Source organism: Xyrauchen texanus, chromosome 17, assembly GCF_025860055.1.
Source record: "Xyrauchen texanus isolate HMW12.3.18 chromosome 17, RBS_HiC_50CHRs, whole genome shotgun sequence".
NCBI classification, from domain to species: domain Eukaryota; kingdom Metazoa; phylum Chordata; class Actinopteri; order Cypriniformes; family Catostomidae; genus Xyrauchen; species Xyrauchen texanus.
Genome location: NC_068292.1, coordinates 1,043,902 through 1,050,547, shown reverse-complemented (window position 1 = coordinate 1,050,547; position 6,646 = coordinate 1,043,902).

The window sequence follows — 6,646 nt, the reverse complement described above, 5'->3', positions numbered from 1 at the left end:
TGCAGAGTTTTGACGTGTTATTCCACTGTTTGTTGGGAAAAGTAGCTTGTTTCTGGAAAAGCTACACAGTTTTGAAAACAGTTAAGTTCCCTATCTGTCACTCACTCAATGTTGTGTCGATGTAGTGACACTAGGGGTCACTCTTGGGAGCCTGAGACACCTCTGATCTTTGATAAAAGGCCAATTGGTATTTGCATGCCCCTCCCCAGGACATATGGGTATAAAAGAGAGGGCGTGCATACCACTCACTCAGATTTTTTCTTCGGAGCCACGTGTCTTTTTAAAGATGCCCTTCTGTTTGTGTGATATTCCTGGATGTGGATGATATCGCTCGCTTTCAGACGGCCACGATGAAGAAGTGCATGAAGAGCTGACAAGATTGTGGAGGGCACCTTTTACTGCTCGGTCCCAATCCTTTGGCTCCCCCGCCCTCACTACCCTTGATGGTGGGGCTTACAAGGGCTACTCGGCGATGCCCCCAGTGGATAAGGTGCTCACGGTGCACCTATGCCCACAGAGCACCGCCACCTGGCACGGGTGCCCAAAGCTCCTGTCTAGCGCCTGTAGGTAGCTGCATGAGGGTAGTCCCGCCCCGGGATTGATGCAGGACCTATGGCTCAACCTGGTCGAGATGAGAACAGGGTTGGACGCCGTGTGCAACTGGCACGCAGCCGCTGGCTCCTGGAGAGGGCTCCTGCTGCGTTGGCACATCAACTGCCTAGAGTTGCTGGCTGTAGTCCTTGCCCTGCGGAGGTTTATCCCACTGATTCGGGGCAAGCACATCTTGATCTGTACAGACAGCACCGTGGCGGTCTCTTCATATGTCACAACTCGCCCGCCATCTCCTCCTTTGGAGCCAGCAGCGACTCAGGTCAGGCGCCACTCACATCCCGGCAACCTAAACTTGGTAGCTGACATGCTGTCGTGACAAGGTACGCTCATCGGAGAGTGGAGGCTCCACCACCAGGCGGTGCAGCTGATTTGGGAGCAGTTGAGCAAAGCACAGAGAGACCTGTTCGCTTCCCAAGAGACCTCCCATTGCTTGCTCTGGTTCTCCCTAACAGAGGCTCCCCTCGGGACAGATGCGCTGGTAGACATTTGCCCCAGTGAGCCTACTTGCACGGGTGCTGTGCAAGGTCAGGAAGGATGAGGAACAAGTCACTCTGGTGGCCCCCTTCTGGCCCACACAGACTTGGATCTCAAGCTCCTCGTGACAGCCCCTCCCTGGCAAATTCCCCTGAGGAAGGACCTTCTTTCTCAGGGACGGGGCACCCTCTGCTTGTTTCTATGGTGTTAAAATAATCTACACCAATGAGCTGTCTAGCTGGGCTGTACATTACTCACTGCAACAGAACTCTCAAATCAGATAAACCCAACACCCTCTGAGAAACCACAGTCGGGCCACAGAGAATAACACCAGACTCGCATATTCTCAGAGTATACACAGCACTGATGGGAATAAGAGAGAGAGTGAGACAGGGAGAAAGGGGGGAGACGATATTGGCATGGATGCACAGCACGTGGAAAGCAGTAAATCAGTCTCACTGACATCTTGACACTCATCAAGCACTTCCCAACGATCCTCCATCAGTTAAGATCCAATAAAGCCGTTAGAGCTCTGAGAGCTGTGAAAGCACAGCACGCCCAGGCTGTAGATTCCCAAAACATGCTGTAAATACACTCTCACAGACACAGCAGTCAGGTTTCAAGACAGACGCTGTGTTTAAATAAAGGATTAGTCATGTTAATAGTGTGTGTAATGTGAACTGACAGGACCTCTCAGAATTCTGCTTCATGATGAGGATGATGATTTCAGGAAACTTGTTCTTTGGGACAGGTTTCAGAGACCAGGACAATTTTACACATATTCTAATTCTTCACCTATTGAAGAATCGTCAATAGGTGATGAGTCTGTTGAAACATTTGTAATTAAGTATTAAACCTGCATCAATAAATTCCAGTATTGAACACATTTTCAGTTGAAGAACTAGAAAAATGTCAAAATATGTTGAATATCATAATAAGTTGCAGTTTTATAAATGGATACCCCTGATCAGAGGTGTATCGTAACAGAGTACAAATACTTTGTCACTGTAGTAAAGTACAGTTTTTGAATATATGTACTTTACTCGAGAATACATTTTCTTTTGACTTTTACTTCACAACATTTCGTAGAGAATAGTAATACTTTTACTCTCATACATTCTCTTGCAACTGACCACAGCAAAATAAATGAATAAATAAATAAATAAATACATACATACTTTTTTTTTATTTATCTTATTTTTTTATTTATATATATTTTTATTTTCAATTTAAAGCCAAGTTTTTGACTCTAAATTCACTCTGAATGATGAATGCCAGACAATATGTTTGCAGAGCACAGTTTGGTAACACTTTACAATGAGGTTCTATATATAAAAATGTTGAAATGAGATTGGTATCATGAACTAACAATGAAAAAAATGTTTATTGCATTTATTTATTTTGGTTGATATTGTATGTAAATATAGCTTGCTATTGTTTACTATTAGTTTAATTAGTTAGTTTCATTGTGTATTAGTATATTCATAATATATTATATAGCATAATTCACTGAGAAAGGGGAACAAACAACTTCACTGGTAAAAAAGAAGTAGTATATGTATACGTAAAATAACCAAGATGAATAAATGCTGTTAATGTATTGTTCATACTGGTTCATGTTAACCACTGCATTAACTAATATTAAAATATATAACCATTTTGCAAAGTGTTACTATTATTTATTTTATTATTATTATAATTTTGTTGTTTTTATTTAAATAATAGTCAAGCATTTTATTGAGAGAAGCAGCTTTTGTTAACACCAGCAGCGTGCCAGGAACAGAGACATCGATAGCCATTAAAGTTTGAAGGCAACTGCATTCAAACCGCAATAAACATTTTATTTATAACACAAGTGGGTTGTTGACACAGCTCGTACATTTGGTTTGAGGTGTTTGTATGAGTATTGAGCATTCCTCTGAGTGTAATGTTCACCATGTAATGTTCATTTTAAACAAAAGCCTGACAGAATTGCTGGGCTTGTTTTGTTACCACTCTTCGTGATTGTTGCAGGTCTATGCTGAGGGAGGGGACATGCACATATGCAAATGTGTGTGCGTGTTTGTGTGTAGCCATGTTTACTTGCACACGTGTGCACCCACAATGCAATATTCATGACGAATTCTGCTTCAACTTGTCTGATTTCCAAAGGGCGGCAAAACACAAACAAAGAGATGGGGGAAATCGGCGCTCACCTGACATCTGCATATGCCATTCAGAAGGGTTGGCGTTCTGCCTGGCCCTGTGTGAGTTTCCCAAACACTTTGAGGTCAAAAAATTATTAATATTTAGTATTAGCACTGACGACAGGATGGTGTCCTCTAGAGAGAAAGTAAACTGGGAGGAGGAGAGCAGAGGGCTGTTTCTTGACGAAGAGCGTATTTGGCAGATGGAGCTGTCAGTTTAGGTCTTCATTTAAAGCTCTCATGCATATGGCGGCATCCTTTAAAAACCAACAAGCTCATGTATTATCTATGGGGCTAAAAGCACGCAACACAGGACGCAGTGTGGCTGAGGAGTTTAAACCTCTGTAAACAGAATGCAGAGGCAATGTAAATGTGATTTTCACAGTCAGAAATATCCGAAACATATGGTCTGAGACAGGGAAAGGCAGTGTACCTGCACACGGCCTGAGTACACCCGTACTGGACCGTCAGTCCCCTGACATGATGTTGAGTGACAGTGAGAGACACAAGGAGGGAACTTGATTACTTTTTCATGAGTTACCTGACAGCTCAGATTCTGAGCACAGAAAAACACTCAAGCAAACAAATTTTCGCATCGCCTCTTTAAAGGAACTAGCACGGGGAGTTGCATGGCATGACCGCTGCGCATGTGTGTCTGTGCATGTTTGTGTGTTTCCAGTGAGCCATCAACAGCCTGACAGGATTTAAAGGGCCTGCATGAGAACATGGCGAGCATATATCCTGTTATATGGCTCTCCCAGGGCTTCTTTTTGAGAGCCTCACACATTCTTTTGCCTTCATGGAAAGATACAGTTGTTTGACAGGGATCACAACTGAAAAGCTATACGGCAGTGTTGCTAGCATACTTTGCACTATACTGTGCTGTTTTAGTGGGCTTATTTTGTGAAATTCTCAGTGGAAATGTTTGACCTCTGGTTGTGTTTGTAGGGGTGCCATCATACAACTTAAGTTTAGATTTACTGCTCTGTTGGGACAACAGATATGTTTATCTTTCCATGTAATATTTAAGAACAAATGACCATAACGAATATAATTAGTGGTGCTTGCTAAGGCAAGCATTGGCATTACTATTGTTTATACTTAAAGTCAGGGTTTTTCAAATAAATAAATAAAATAACCCTAACTATTAAGTGTCAGTACATTAACCAAACTGCTTGCTGTGTACACGTGCAGTGCATTAGCATAAATGATCCGCAAATAGTTTGGCTTGTTGAGGAGAGCTGTGCCATTTATTTTCGAAGCGATCTGACTTATGATTTTTGCCTGGCAGATAATTCAACGAGTGAATAATTACATATATTTCCATTAAATGAGGGAACTGAGCAATATCTACAATAGCTACCAGAATATCATAGATACTTGGAGGTGAGCTCTTTAAAATCTGCCTGTGAGCTTTAGCTACCATCTACAACACCTTAACAATGATTTATATACTGTATTTAAATATATATTCCACCATTGGGCCGAATGGTTCTGAGCACAGTACAGAATAGTTACAGACGCATACATACAATATTAGCAATGAAATTAAATAAACAAATAAATACATACATAAATTTCTGTGATTATACACTGATAAAAAAACAAAAAACAAAAAAATATTGAGACATTACTTTACTGTAGAATTTAGTGTTAAAAGTACCCAAAGTTGAAGAAACACCTTATTAAATTATCCATGTAACTACAAAGTACAATCGGTATTGTTTATTTATTTTAATTGTTGTGCTTACTGTCTAATATTTCATATTTTCTCAGAAACAACGGACATAAATGACACCTCAAAATGTTGGGATGATTTTTTTAATGGCTCAATATAAAACAGGCTAAATAATCCCATAGAAGTACATTGATGGTGGGACTTGGGTCATATCATGGGATGAGAATATTATAGATAATTTAAAATGGGATCTTTTGACTTGTGCAATACACATCCACCTAGCACCCAAGCAGAACATCCTTGCAACCACCTAGATCAACCTAGAAACTGCACTGAAATATGCTAACCACATAGAACAGCAACCATAAAGCATGCTGTTAAACTGATGTCAAGCAAGCACCATGTCATTGTTCCTCAAAAAGAAGTAAAAATGCAGTTTAGTTTTATTAAATTTCCTGTAGAAGTTTCGGCATACAGGTAAGGCCGGGTATTTTTTGAAACACTCACTGTCTGATAGTTTCTCGACTTTAACACACACACCCACTCGATTTCTCATCTTGAGACACAGCGCAGTGCTCGCTCCTTAACCCTGCCACGTCTTCGACAGCTCACTCTGCGATTTGTGCCAAGAGATCAGCCCTCTTTACAGATAACAGGCTGAGGAGACGAGAGGAGAGGCCTGCGATTCACAGAGATGCGAGGGGAGGGGTGCTCATCTGAACTGAGAAAGGGACAGGTACAGCTAGTCAGAAGACAGCGATATGAGGCATCTGGCACGTCCAGCTAAAGGGAGTGAGAGATAGGGAAAGAGGCACTCCATCAAAAATGTTCTCTAAAATGTGAGAAACCCAACAAAAGCATCCTGTATCTGAACTGAGTGAATATCTAGTCTATCGCTCCAAAAATAGAGTCGGGTGGAAAATAGTTTAATCAATAATTAAATATTCCCTTTTGCATCACTGTAAGCAGTCCTGAGGAATGACAGGCCAATTGACTGACAGATTTGGAGCATTTGATGTACAGTCCAGAGCAATGGGGGTGGGGTGGGGCACTCATGGGCCACTTATTGCACTGTTTGCAGAGTGGGAGTCTGCTTGGAAATCTCCACCTCCTTCGAGGTTCTCCCAGGTATTAGGATTTTAAAACATATTCATAAAATGAAACCGTGCCTACACCTGCCCAGTGACCACCTCACTATCTGTACCCCTTACCAGCGGCCAGTGCCCGGCCTGTACCCCTGCCCAGAGGCCACCACTCTACCTGACCCCTGTCCACTGGCCACCACACTGCCTGACCTCTGTCCAGCAGCCTTCACACTGTCTGACATCATCCCTGTCCTCAACCCTCCTCCCAGGATGCCAGACCCCACCCCTTCCTCAAGCCTAATTACTGGCCACCAGACCCCACCCCCTTCCTCAATCCTCCTGCCTGTCACAGGCTGCCACAAAGCAAATTATGAGCAAGGAGTTACGAGGATTTATATGCCTTAGCTGTAGGAATGTTTCTGTAGATTAGTAAACATTAGCCGCATTTCCAATATCACAAAATGAGGGTGTGCTAGTGCATTCTAGGGCCAGTTGCGTTCCCACTGTCACTTTTTTTCTCAGGGCCAGCAACCGTTGCCTTTGGCCCACCGATTACCCTTGGGCCAAACAAGGCCAACCGGGGATTGAGGCAGGTACAATGCCAAACTTGT